We start from the raw sequence: 13,588 nt of genomic DNA, 5'->3' as shown, positions 1-13,588 counted from the left end.
ATGTGGACCATGTTTTAAAATTGCTCCTCCTGAGTGTTATTCTCTACCTGAGGCACAGCATCTTCACTGAGACTCATAAGAATACCCATGTACCAGAGAAAGCAAAATTTTCTGGAATTAAAAAGCAGCACAGTTATAAAAGATAATATTGAAAATTGCACCTTCTTTCATCCCCTTTATATGTTGTGCTCTAGGCCTACTTTGCTTACCCCTTTCCTGTGTGAAAATATTTAGGGCTAATAAAACTGGGTATTTGGATGGTCTCCCCTGTGGCCATGGCTGTGTATAGCAGGTCTAGACCTATCTTGAAGACCCAGTACAGAAAGAGATTGTTTGGGGGAAAATAAATTACTTCTTTTTCTTATATCCACATTATCAAAGAATCTTTTCTTCTGGGAGATGTGTGATTGGATTAGTTCCAGGCCTTTGAATTCTACTGGCAACAGGAGGGTTAATTTAAATTCGGATTAGGTCACTAGGCTAAGGTCACAGATGGGGTGATTGGGATATGGGGAGGAAGCAGAGGCAGCAAAAAGGAAATGAGGTCAGGAGCACTGGAGAACCACTTGACATTAGGCTGTCAAGCCAAAGCGGGGGAAAACAGAAGATGAGAGTCTGGAGAAGCAGGGGAAGCTTGGTTCAAGCTAAGGGGTAGGAAGAACAGAATCAGACCAGAGCTGTAGTTCTCCAGCTGAGACAAGAGAAGATGCCTGAAGCCTTACATACTTGGCTTCAGAATGGCCTCCTGCTCTGACCTAGGCTCAAAGATGAACACTCCCTGGCTCCCCCAAAGCCCAGCATGTTTGCTCCAAGTTCCTGACAGAGCATGAAGAGATGGTTCTAGGCTAAAAGCATTTAAATTTCATTTCAAGTAATGAATTCTTATTCGATACTCTGTTTTGTTTGAAGCAAATATTTATTTATCCCCATTGAGCAGGAGCTTGGTTCCACCCCACATTTTAGGAAACCAATCTCATTTCAAGGAAATGGGAAGTCATAATAACTCCCCTGATTTCTTCTTAGCGATTTAAGATCCCTCTTTCTATATCATCATCATCATTAAAAATAATTTACTAAGTGTTTACTAGTGCCAAGCCTTGTGCTCTGTGTGGTGCATACAAAGAAAGACCAAAACATGATCCCTTCCTTCACGAAGTTCATATTCTAATGGGGATATAAGGAAAATAACATGCCAATCATCCTGTACATCCAAGATAGGTACAGTGTAAGTAGGAGGTTATATCAGAAGCAAAGCACCAGCAATGGCAGGGATGGAAAGGGGAGGGACCAGGAAAAACTTGAAGAAGTTAAATGACTTATTTAGGGCCACACAACTAGTAAGTAAGCTTCTCAGGCAAGATATGAACCCAAGTCCTGCAGATTCCAAGTCAGATGTCCATTCACTCCAACATGCTGTTTTATCCTTTATCAAATTAAATTCTCCCTTCAGTTTCTGACAAAAACCAAGAGTTGATGACATTGTATTGATTCATTCATTAATCAGCAAATATTTATTTGATTCAAAATAGAGTATTAACATCATCCTAATATGATCCCATGTTTATTGAGAAAATATAAGTTTTTGTACCATATGCTGCCTTCATAAATTCACACAGGATGAGAAGCCTAGCCCTGCCACTTACCATTTGTGTGACTTTAGACAAACCCTGTATTAAATAGGTATAAAAAAATAGAAGCCATGGCTCACATGCTTAAAGATGTGGAATTCTATTTGGAGAGAAAACATACATATGTACACATATACAATTAATTTTGAACCTTTACCTTCTATTTTAGAACCAATACTATTCTATAGTCTAAACAAATCCCTAGCTTCTTTTTTCCCCTCCCTTCCTTCCTCCCTACCTCCCTTCTTCTCTCTTTCTTCCTCTCCTCTCTTCCTGTTTTCTTTCTTTTTCTTCCTTTCTTCCTTTCTTCCTTCTTTCCTTCCTTCCTTGCTTCCTTCCTTCTTCCTTCTCTCTCTCTCTCTCTCTCTCTCTCTCTCTCTCTCTCTCTCTCTCTCTCTCTCTCTCTCTCTCTCTCTCTCTCCCTCTCCCCTAGGCAATGGGGGTTAAGTGACTTACTCAGATCACAGAACTAGGAAGTATCTGAGGGCAGATTTGAACAACTCATCTATTATAGCCTAGCTCTCTATCTATTGAGCCACCTATCTGTTCCTAATCCCTGGTTTCTTCAAGCAATCTCCATGTGGTATGGACTAGAAACTCTTCATCATCCTGACTTCCTTTCTTGTGATTTACTCCAGTTCCTTAAGTCCTTCTGATATTTGACATACAGAAATGAATGCAATCCTCAACACATGGTGACCAAGACAGAGCACAATGCACCAATTATCTCTTTTTACCTGGAAACTAAGCTTCTCCTACCACAGTCAGCAATATAATAGTTATTTTGACTAAGCTTGTAGTCCACTAAAATTTTCAGATCTTTTTCCTATGAACTATCTGCATCCATATCTTGCCTGGATGCCATACCTTGAAAAGGTGATTTAAAAAAAACCTCAAATATAACATTTATCTCTATTAAATTTCATCTTGTTCACTTAAACCTATTGTTCAAGATTCTTTTTGGAACCTAACCTTGCTATCTAATGTGGTAGCAATCTTTCCTGGTTTGATCTCACCTGAAAATTTGACAAGGATGATATTTATGCCCTGTCCCAATCTTTAACAACAACAAAAAAGGTTAAATAGCATAGATTCCTGAGACACCCTACTAGAGACTCCCTTCCTAGGTGACATTGAATAATCCAGTGACTACTTTTGGGGCACTTTGTAACATATTACAAACTATTTCTTTTATTTAATAATATTTATTATTGTTGTTATTTATTTTTATAAGCATGAAAAAGATAAAGGAATAGAAATCTTTTGTTTTCCAATAACCAAGTTACATAGATTAGTGAATAGAAGATTATTGATTAGATACTAGGAGATCAGGATTCTAGTCCCAATTTTGTCACTGATTGGCTGTGTGACTTTGGACGGATCTTTCATTTTGCCTTCTTTAATTTCTTCATTTGTAAAATGACAGGCTTGGGTAAGATAATTTCTAAGGTTCTTTCCAACTTTGAATAATCATACTGACAGAGCATGAGAGAGGACAGGAGAGGAGGCTAGAGGGGTGGCAACATGATGAAGACAGGGCATGAGTCTGAATACCTAGACTAGCTTCTGAAAGGAAAGGAGACTGGAGGAGTCTCAGGAATGAAAAAACAGATTGGCTGCTGCTAATAGCAATAGGACAGAGAAAGAGATTTGAAAGGCTACTTTATCCAAAGTGAAGTGCACAGAGTCAAAGAGGTGAGGAAGAAAAGAGAAATTTTAAAAAGAGGACTAGTAAAGGGTCTTTAAGCCAACATGAAACAATCCAATATGGAATGTAAAGTGAGTCATGGGAACATGGAATTTTAGATTATGAAAGGGTTTTCAGAAATCATCTTGTCTAATCTCCTTATTTTCTAGTTTTTACTTTATTGCTTCCTAGCTACAAGATCATATGCCAGTCAAATATTTTGCAAGTATCTATTAGATGAACATATATGAAAATCATTTGGAAGTTATTATACAGAAGTAAGGGAACATTATTATGTAAACAAGGAAATAGGAACCTAAATGAATTGTCCAAAGTCAGGTAGGTAGTGTTAATGGCAGGTTTGGGATTGGAATTTAAATTTCCTAACTTCTCTGGATGGTGTTCTTACTACCATTATGGGCTTCTTTATATTGGATTCTGAAGTCTTACAAGGGAGTATCAGTGACTGAATCAAAGGATACTCATTCACTCAATCACACAATCACAAAGCAAGCATTCAGGCAGGCTATTTGGCATCACATAAATCAAGAAATTGACTTAGAGGAAGTATGGATGGAGCAGGCCTCACAGAAAGCCCTTGGTTTGCATTTCCTCAGAGAGTATGTGTGTGGTCCTGGGCAAATCACTGAACCTCTATGAGACTCAATTTCCTTCCCTGTAAAATGGGTTTAACAATAATACCTATTTTTCTCAGGGTTGTTCTGAGAATTGAATGATACTATGTGCTTTATAAATCTTTAAAGCCTTAACAATGTAGGGAAAGAGCCTCAAAGTTATGAATCCTGACTCAGACTCTCATGATTGCACTTCCAAAGTGAAATAATTTCTTTGGTTTGGATACTCAAAACTTTTTAGCTATTTGTGAGTTGTTGTTGCCCTGTAGTAATGGTAGTAGTAATAGTAGTAGTTGTAGTAAAGTAGTGATAGTAGTAATAGTAGGACTAATACTAGTACTACAAGTAGTAGTAATAAAGTAATAGTAGTAATAGTAGTAGTAGTAGTAGTAGTAATGGTGGTGGTGGTGGTAGTAGTAGTAGTAGTAGTAGTAGTGGAGACTAATATTTTGGCTTTTGTCTGTTTTTGTATCATTTTGCACTTAGCAAAATGCCTGGCATGTATTAGGCACTTAAATGTTTATTGAATTGAATTGAAGTAATAAATCACTAATCTTACACTAAATATCATTTTTTAATTTTGTCCCTATATCAGCCTTAAGCTTATGGTCTAAGTGCTTCAGTTTATCATTGGCTCTTCATTTGAAGCCTTTTCAACTTGCCAGAACTTGTGCTCTGATGGCATAGCCTTGGAGAACTCCATTCCATTATGAGGCATCAGAAGAGATCTTTGGTGGTGGAGAGATATGAAGGAATGCCTCCTAAAGCTGTGCCTCTTTCTTGAGCAGGAGCTGTGCTCATCTTCTCAATATCTTTCCAAGTTGACCATAGTCAAATTTTTTGGAATGTATGGTGAACTGATCATTGCAATAGAGTTTTATTTTTCTTCTCACAGAAAGGACTACTGTATTGAATAATTGTTTAGCAAAGAATACTGCAGATGGAGTCAGAAAGATCTGGGTTGGTATTCTACCCCTGTTACTGAATAACTATAACCGTGGGCAAGCTGCCTACCTTCCCTGAGCCTCAGTTTCCTCATCTGTAAGGGGGAGATACATCATTCTACAGGGCTATTGAGAGATCTGAATGAGATAATGTATGCCAGAGAACTTTTTGTAGCATAACTAACCAAGCACAAATTATTATTATTGTGATGATAGAAGATCATGGAATTTGGAACTTGAAGGAACCTTAAAGATCATCTCTTTTAACACTCTAATTTTACAGATAAGGAAATTAAAGCCCAAGGAAATGAAATGTCCAGTCTAAGACAACAGAGGGACCTAGGATTATACCTTTAAAATTTATAGTGACATTGAAGGAAGATCATCTTATCTTACCCTCCTCATTTTACAAATAAGAAAACTGAGACACCGAGAAGTGACCTGATCTGTCCAAATTCACATAGATGGTAAGGAGCAAAGCCTGGATTTGAACCCAAGTCATCTTGGTCTAAACCCAGAGCTCTTTCCAGTATACCATCCAAGTAGTATATTAAATAAAATGAATAATACCTCTCAGAACAAATGCTTATCATTTGGAGCCTAATTTCAGTTAAAATGATGATGAGGGGATGAGGAAATGAAAATGGAAAAGGAAATGGCATTGGATCTTTTCCCCCTTACAACATTATAATACTCCTAAATAAATTATCTATTCATCTAAAACAAGTAATATCACACTGGTGGTTTTTATCTTTCAAAATCAAGCATGATTTTCAAAATCAAAGTGTTTTAATTATTCACATGGATGTTCATGTAGATGTTTCACTTTTTTTTCCAAATTAGGGAGAAAATGATTTCATAAATATGAATCTCTTAATCTCACAATACCTCCCTTAGGTAAGTTGTTCTGCTCATTCAGGTACATAAGAAACTGAGTCAAAGAGAGGTAGGAAAAGAATAGAATTTCCTCCAATTCATCTAGAAAGTCTATCACAGAAACCAGGAAGGGAATTCAAAAAATTCCTAAGGCAGTTGGATGATGTTGCCAGTTTTCTTTATCTATAGCAAAGTGATTTAAAAAAAAAAAGGCATTTTATAAGCAATGTGCATTCTTTCCTGGTAAGCTGTCTCTGGTGTTTGTCCTCTCTTGATTTCCCCAGGAGAACTGGGCACTAGCCATTGCATTTTCTGCTCTGAAAGTTAAAAAATTTGTGTACTGATTTTGGAAAGTGGCATTTTGCTTCCCAGTGTATAATTAATGTCTGAAGCAGAAGATAAGCGGGATGCCTATGCTGCTTTAAGTTAATAAAACTGAGGAAGTTCATTGTGCCCTTTAAAACTAAAGAAAAGTGTCTGATCTAGAAAATGTTTTTTAAAATCAAAACTATGCATAATTTCCAAATTCAGTTTCTTAGTAGCTCTCCTGCATGCTAAATTTTCAAGTAGAATAGCTATTATTTCCCACTGATGAACCACAAATGGGTTGAAGATATTTGCATACCTTTTTACACAGAGTATACACCAGTAATCTAACCTCTGATTCTTCTTGCTGAATTCCATTTAATTTGTCATTAATTAGTAAATTGTTATGTGAAATACTGCAAAGCATCTTGGGTGAAATGGCTAGCACAAAGATTATTCTTCTGGAAGCTATCTAAAATTGTTACCACTGAGCAATTTCCATAAAAATAGAAGGGCCTTTGGAGCTTTTCTTTTAAAATAAGAATAAAATGAACCAAACGGGAGGAACAAATAAAGGCAATAATAAATCAAAGACAAAAGACAGGAAACCAGCAAAAAAAAAAGTCTCTAGGAAGATACAATGTTAAGTTTCATTCCCTCCCCCAACCCCCTTTCCCCTTACTTCAACTTATTTTTGAACTATAGAAAATGGAGTGGGGTGAAAAAATAACCCAACCCAAGTCCAAAACTCAAATCTCTCCTAAAAATCATAGTTTCTGCTTTTTAAATGTTTGCAACATACTTCACATGCCCTCTGAAACGATAACTAATAATTTCTATTTGCATTTATTCGGTCAAATGGGGAGGGCGAAGGGGGTGTGTGTGCAGAGGGAAGAGTCATTGCTTTGAATGATTCTTTCTTTCACGGAAACAAAATGTACCCCTGATCGGCAGGGCTCTCTCGGCCTTTAAAGTTGTTTCCAATGTTTCATTTCTCCCTACTGCCATTCCTGTGACCAAGTCCAAATGAAAGGCAAGTCTCTCCAGCCCCCCTCCCTCTCTGGCTTTCTCTCCTCCATGGTTTCAATGGCTGATTGAAAGCTATGTTAGGTTCAGTGAACTTGGTCTTGGCTTCTGCTCCACCCAGAAACTACGTCTGCTCCAAGGTCGATTTCCATAAGAAAGCAGCTGGTATCCCTTCGCTAGTTTTGGAATTCCAAGCTGTCCTGGGAGCTCGAGGCACTTTCTCTCAGCTAGGAAGTTGATGCTCCGGGCTCACAACGAACCCCACCCCCTCGGCCCTTCTTGTCCCATGGTCCCTTCCTCAACTTCTCAATCCGCTAGGTTCCTTCGTCTGCCTCTCAGTTAAGCAAAACAACCCGGGCCTGACTTGAAGAACCCGTAGCCTCAGTTTCCTCTACTCCGACTGGATGATTGTACGAGAGGGAATTTCTTCCTTTTGGGTGGGGGGAGGAGCGGGACCAGGGTGAATGTCGGAGGACCGAGCTGGAAATGTCTACCTCCTCCAGTCTAAGTAATCCAGTACATTCCAGCCCTTCACTCTCAGCCGCAAGGATGGCAAATGTGGGCTGCCCAGCTAGTGCCACTTGGAAGAGTTTGAGTTTGCCAGAGCAGACACTTTGCATTTTAATCATTCTTTCAGAAAAGCCTATTGTACCTTCAAGTGCAGCGAAAAGATGCAGGACCACTTAAGGAAAGCTGCAACCCCCTAATGTTTTAGTGACCTTATTTTGTGTCCGCACTTTGGCCGGAGGACAACTGGGAAGGAGCAGAAAGACTATTCTATTTGCCCGCCGAGTCTCTCGGGCGCGCCAAAGGCCCATTTGCAGCTGTCTTTTTACGCCCCCAGTAAATACAGTATCCTTCTTTTGGAGAGAGACAAGACAAGACAAGACGGCCTTTCCTTCTGAAAGGCTCGCAAATCTGGGGCACCAGACCGAGGCGGCCCCCACCAGCTCCTCAGGGGACGGTGGGGAGAGGTGCTGGCCGGGGTCTGCCTAACAGCCCCTGTTAGTTCATTGGCTTGTTATGAAAGGATGTCACGGTGTCTTACTATTTCCACCTTGAGGCCTTTCCAGGCTCTCCCCGCATAGTGATGCTGGAGTGAAGTTTCGAACAATGCCTGGCTTCTTCCTTTTAGGGAGGGCTTAAGAGGGAGGCGGTGGCGGCGGCGGTGGTGGGGAGTTTATGGACTTCTCGTGTTGGGAGAAATACTGCATGTCGCTGTTGTTGTTTTTATTATATCCTCCTAACCGATGTCATTCCGACAGCGGGGACCCAACTGTCTGGGAAATTATAAATATGGTTGTAATTTGGCACTCTGAGGTGGTTGCAGAAACGTTTGTGCGGGTATGGGGGTGGGGTGGGGAACGACGAAGGGAACCTAGCCAATAGGCACCCTAAGCATCGTCCCCAGCAGCCAAATGGCTTTCAGGGTTCTTTTGTTGCAGCTGCATTCCCTGCGGACTCCAACCTTTCAGGCTCCGCTTCAAGGTACAATATGCTTTTCTGAAAGGAGAAATTATTAAAATGCAGAGTGTCTGCTTTTGCAAACCCAAACTCCGCTAAGTTGCACTGGCCAGGTCCCCAAGAAACTGCGTCGACATCACTGCAAATGTGGGCTCTAAGCAAAAACACATGTGAAATCCTCTGCCTTTGAATCCAGCGGCCTTTGAGGAAAGGGAGCTCAGCTGAAGAATGAAGGAGGAAAAATAGAAGCGGTCCCACTGTTTGGCAGTCAAGGTGCTTGGTGCCATCTATTACAGGGACAAGGCACCTTCTCTATTGCTTATTTCTAATAAGATAATCCTCTCAGTTTTCATCTTACGGACTTCAAAAAAGATTGCCTGCCTTGTTCCGTGATTAGGCAGAATGTATCTGTCCTTCATAATGAATTCATATATAGAACAGTGGCAACAACAAGGAGAGTTTGAGGCTTTTGACAGTGTTAATATTGATTACTGAATAGATTAAGAGACAGCCAGGAGGAGTTTTTTCAGGGATCAGATTTTCCTCAAGTGACATTGTTAACAGCATTAGACACGAACATTTATCAACCCAACAATTTTAGCTCCTGAGCAAAATGCCTGGCGTCCCAGAAATGTTTTGTCACCCCTTGCATCAAACAAATCATCAGGTTTTGTCCTCTCGCTTGCCTGTGGCAACATTTTGTCAGGCTGGTAGGGCTGGGGGATGAGTGGATGTAGAATTTTAAAGAAAGTATTCTCCACCCCCTGCTGAGGGGTGCTGTGATGTATTGTCCATGGAAAGGTGGTGATGATTAATGATGTCCAGCTTCCTAGAACCTACTCCCCCCTCCCCTCCTACCCAACCCCCCTTCCTTTCCCTCTCCTTTCTTGCACTTCTAAAAGAGGAACAGAGATCTAGTGACTAACCAGGGGTACTGGATGTCAGACTCAGTCAGCTCTAGTCGGTGTTCTGTGACTCACTAAGGCAACATGGGCCCAGAATAGGCCTGGGAAATGTAATCACTTATGATTTATATTTTCAGTTTGTAATATTGCTCACTGTCTCCTCCCACCTCTGCGCCATTGCAAGCTATCACACAGGTCATTCCCCTCCTCCCCACTCTTTTACCTTTTAAAAAAGCTTCCTCCTCTTTCAGGAGACTTTTTCTGATGGGTACATTTAGCTTAAACTGGGATCTGTGGGGCATTGCAGAAGGAGGAAAATTAATAAATTCATGAATATTTTCTTTACGAATCTTTTCTTAATATAAGTTGTCTCTCTGCTTAAGTGAAGGTCTCCATCCTGTTCAACCCTGAGACTGGTAGGCATCAGGATGCAGTAGAAAACATATTAGATGTAGAGGAGAAGTTCCTGGATTCAAATCTTTGCTCTTCTAGACCCTGTCTATATGTCAGTGGGCAAGTCATTTACTCCCAGCTCTGAATCTATGATCCTTTGTAATAGGTTTTCTTTTGGGGGGTTCCAGGGAACAAATGAATGCACTAATAAATAAGAAATAATTATGAACTAACAAAGAAATTACATATTGGGTCAATTTGAAAGAAATATCTTACCCATACTAAAAGTATTCTGAAATCCTATAATTAGGAAGACGCCTGTGTTGCTATGCCTTGGATACTATAAAGAAATATAAGGCCTACGTGCTGTCCTCAAGGAGCTTAGAACTTACATTTAAAAGTAACTAGCATCACAGGATAGTACATGCTTGTGCTAAGCGAGTAATAAAGACAATAACTACTATAGGAATTCAGAGGCAAGGGAAATCACTGTGAACTGAAGTTATTTGAATTGGACTTTGAAGGAATGATAATACTTAGGATGCAGATGAGAGAGTAGGATAACATTCCAGGAAGTGGCAAATACTATGAGGGAATTTGATCAAAGCAGAGACTGGGGATAGGGGTCATAGTGGAAAACAGATTTAGAGAAGTAAGTATGGAAGAGGGCCTTGAATGTCAGACTAAAGAGTTTGTATTTTATTCACTTGACAGTGGGAAACATTTTAAAGTATGAATGTGACCTGTTTAAAGCTGTGGTTTAGGAAGATTAACTTGGTCCATAGTTGGTAAAATAGATTGGTGGCGTGACAGACAAAAGATAGGAAGCAAAGTTATTACTAACAAGTTTGGTCCCAGGGTTAGGTCAACACTAAGGCACTGAGGCTGGTGGCAGTTGGTGTAGGGGAAGGAAAATACTTCAGAGAAAAACCTCCAACCTCAACAAACCACTATCCCCTTGAACAGAGATGTGAGGATACTGCTGCTGAGGAGTCCATGAAAGCAAAGTAGGGCCTAGACAAAAACTACTTACCTGAGGTACAACTTCTTATTTTAGCTAATTATTCTTGCTGACTAGGTACTAAACTAATTTGTTTACTTCTATTGAAAAAATGTATAAGTGGTATCAGTTCCCTTTAATTTTTGACATCATAGGGCAAAATTGATATCTCTTCCAATTGTTTTATGTGGAAGATACCCAAGAAGCTACTGGGTAGTTAGTTGGAACTGATTGATCCTACTCAAAGAAGATATAAGAAATGCCAAGAAGATCCCTTGAAGCATAATTTCAAAAGGCTGTTATAGTTATTGGGTATTAATAAAGCATCACTCAACAATCAGTCTATTCTAGTCAATAGCAATCAGAAACTGATTACTAGAGTCAAAGATACAGAAAGAAATTTGAAGAAAGACCTCGGGGTTGTAGAAAGTCTATACAATACTAAAGCTTGGGGTCACAGAAAGAAAGGGAAAAGGAAGAAAAAGAAAAGGATTTATTAAGTATCTACTATGTGCCAAAGTGCCAGTACTTCGTGCCACTGGACCCAGGCTTCCAACGCCGAGAGAGTGGAACTGTCTCTGTGCATCGACTTTTCCACTTAAATTTCCTTCACACAGAAGTGTCTTTGTGCACACTCATCTATCCTAACCCCATCCACCCTCTTATGAGGGTACACCATAGATGAAAACACACAAAAACAATCGTCATTCTCGGTTACCAAGAGACTACTACTATATGTGCCAAATATTGTATTAAACACTTAACAAATATTATCTCATTTGATTCCCACAAGAATACTGGGAAGTTAGTAATGTTGTGATTCTCATTTTATAGTTGAAAAAAAATAGAGGCAGGCAGAGATCTAAATTATTTGTCCAAGGTCACAAAACTAGTAAATGTATGAAATAAGATCTGAACTCAGATCATAGGTTGACTACAAGCCCAGTTGTTTGAAGAGGACCAACGACATCATAGGGCAGCAATGGCAAACCTTTTAGAGATTGTGTACCCAAACCCCACTCTCAAGCTGCCTGTGAGCCCTCCAAATTACACTAGATAGAACAGAGGAAGTGCTCCCAAATTGGGCAGCTGGGCAGAGGCATGGGACATGTGAAAAATGTCCTCCAGTCTGGTGGAGTGGGGAAATGGAGCAGTCCCCTCTAGCACACTGGGGAATGCATGCCATGCCTTTGCCAACACGGTCATAAGATAAAATGGCTTTAAGTTAGAGAAAGTAGCAAAAAGTCATCAGCCTTACTCTCTTCCACAGTCATCAAAATTCAGTGGTAAGACAGAAGTCAAATTGAGGTGCAACAGCTCAGGATGCAGTGGATGACCTTGGCATCTTTGATGTCTGAAAAAGCTCTGAGCCCTCCGCAGCACCTACTTCAGCTGCCTTCATGGCCATTGGAATAAATTGTTTTCATCCTCTCCTTCTACCTAGGGAAGACTTCATGTGCTTGGAATTGACATCCCTTGAACTCACTGGTTTGAAGCCTGTTGGTTATCTTCAATCTGTCTACCATTATGGTTTTGCCAGGGTGTGGCCACTGTGCATGCTACAACTTTTTGGAGCCACAGGTAAGACTTGGGTGACAGGTGGACACCAAAGATAGATGAGCAGCCCTGAAAAGGCTCAGCAATCCCTCATACCAGAGATGTTAATCCTCCCAGAATCAAATAAGTTGTACTCTACTATTCCTTATACTATATTTAGCACTTTAGGCTCTTAGATATCATAGAATCATACATTTAGAGCTGAATGGGACTTCTGAGACCACTAATGCAACTTCATCATTTGAAAGATGAGGAAATTGAATCATAGAGAGATGTGACTTGCCCAAGTTCATGTAGGTAGTAAGCAATAGAAGCAAGATTTAAACTCAGATTTTCTGACTCCATTGAACCACATTGCTTCTTATCATCTGACATTACTCTTTTTACAGATGATGAAACAGCCCCTGAGAGGAAATGACCTGGGCACAAACCGAATCCTCTAAACTCCACCTTTAGCATTCTCCTGGATTCAGCATCTAGAAGTTTCTAAGGATTCAAATGCTTTAGGGGTAAAGACCCAGGATCTAGATGAAGGAATGACATTTTTCATTGTAACCAAATAGTCAAACACTGTGTCAAAGCAACCAGATACTGTGGCCAGAGAAACAGCATGGTTGGTTTCCTTCTATAGATTCGGCCCCTTTTTCTGGAATATCTCCAATCTTTGACTTCCTGATTATAAAATTCCTGGATGAAAAAGTCCCCTCCACTGTATTGGGTTTTCTGACTGTTGCCAAGAAAATGCTCACCTTTGTTTTTTGGAATAAAATGTTGAATCCCACCTCTTCTGGAGATTTTTTTTTTTAACTAACTGAGTTAAAAAATACATCATTTAAAGTGAGATTTGATTCAGATATTGGAAGGGAAGGGAGAGATTGTTTATCTTTCTTCCAAAGGTTTAAAACACTTTTCAAATGAGTGATACCTTTTTTTCTGCTCCTAAACTACTTCTCTCACAAGGCAATGGTATAACTAGAAGGAATTTTCTGAATGGACTCGATGGAACTTAATCACAAACTTGGTTTTTTTCCCCCTCCAATAAGAAAGCTAGCAAATACCATTTATTATTCCAATAGGAAGATTTTGCTGAAGTAAATTAATCTTTCAGAAATAAATCTGTTTTTTTTTCTTTCATACTTTCTCATATATCCATATCCATGTATCCTG

The 13,588-nt window shown here is 39.7% G+C and overlaps 1 long non-coding RNA gene and 1 pseudogene across 1 annotated transcript; one reads left to right on the top strand and one right to left on the bottom strand.

Annotated features, from left to right (window-relative positions):
- Nucleotides 1–4,693: 4,693 nt before the first annotated feature.
- Nucleotides 4,694–4,794, bottom strand: LOC130454164 (U6 spliceosomal RNA; annotated as a pseudogene).
- A 7,515-nt stretch (nt 4,795–12,309) lies between these two features.
- Nucleotides 12,310–13,183, top strand: LOC103103299 (uncharacterized). The gene is made up of 2 exons (XR_467373.2): nt 12,310–12,445; nt 12,811–13,183. It is a non-coding gene; the product is annotated as an uncharacterized LOC103103299 (long non-coding RNA).
- The last annotated feature ends 405 nt before the right edge of the window (nt 13,184–13,588 follow it).

This window comes from Monodelphis domestica, chromosome 4, assembly GCF_027887165.1.
Source record: "Monodelphis domestica isolate mMonDom1 chromosome 4, mMonDom1.pri, whole genome shotgun sequence".
Classification (NCBI taxonomy): domain Eukaryota; kingdom Metazoa; phylum Chordata; class Mammalia; order Didelphimorphia; family Didelphidae; genus Monodelphis; species Monodelphis domestica.
The sequence above is the reverse complement of the archived record's forward strand: the minus strand, read 5'-3'. Positions and strand labels throughout refer to the sequence as shown.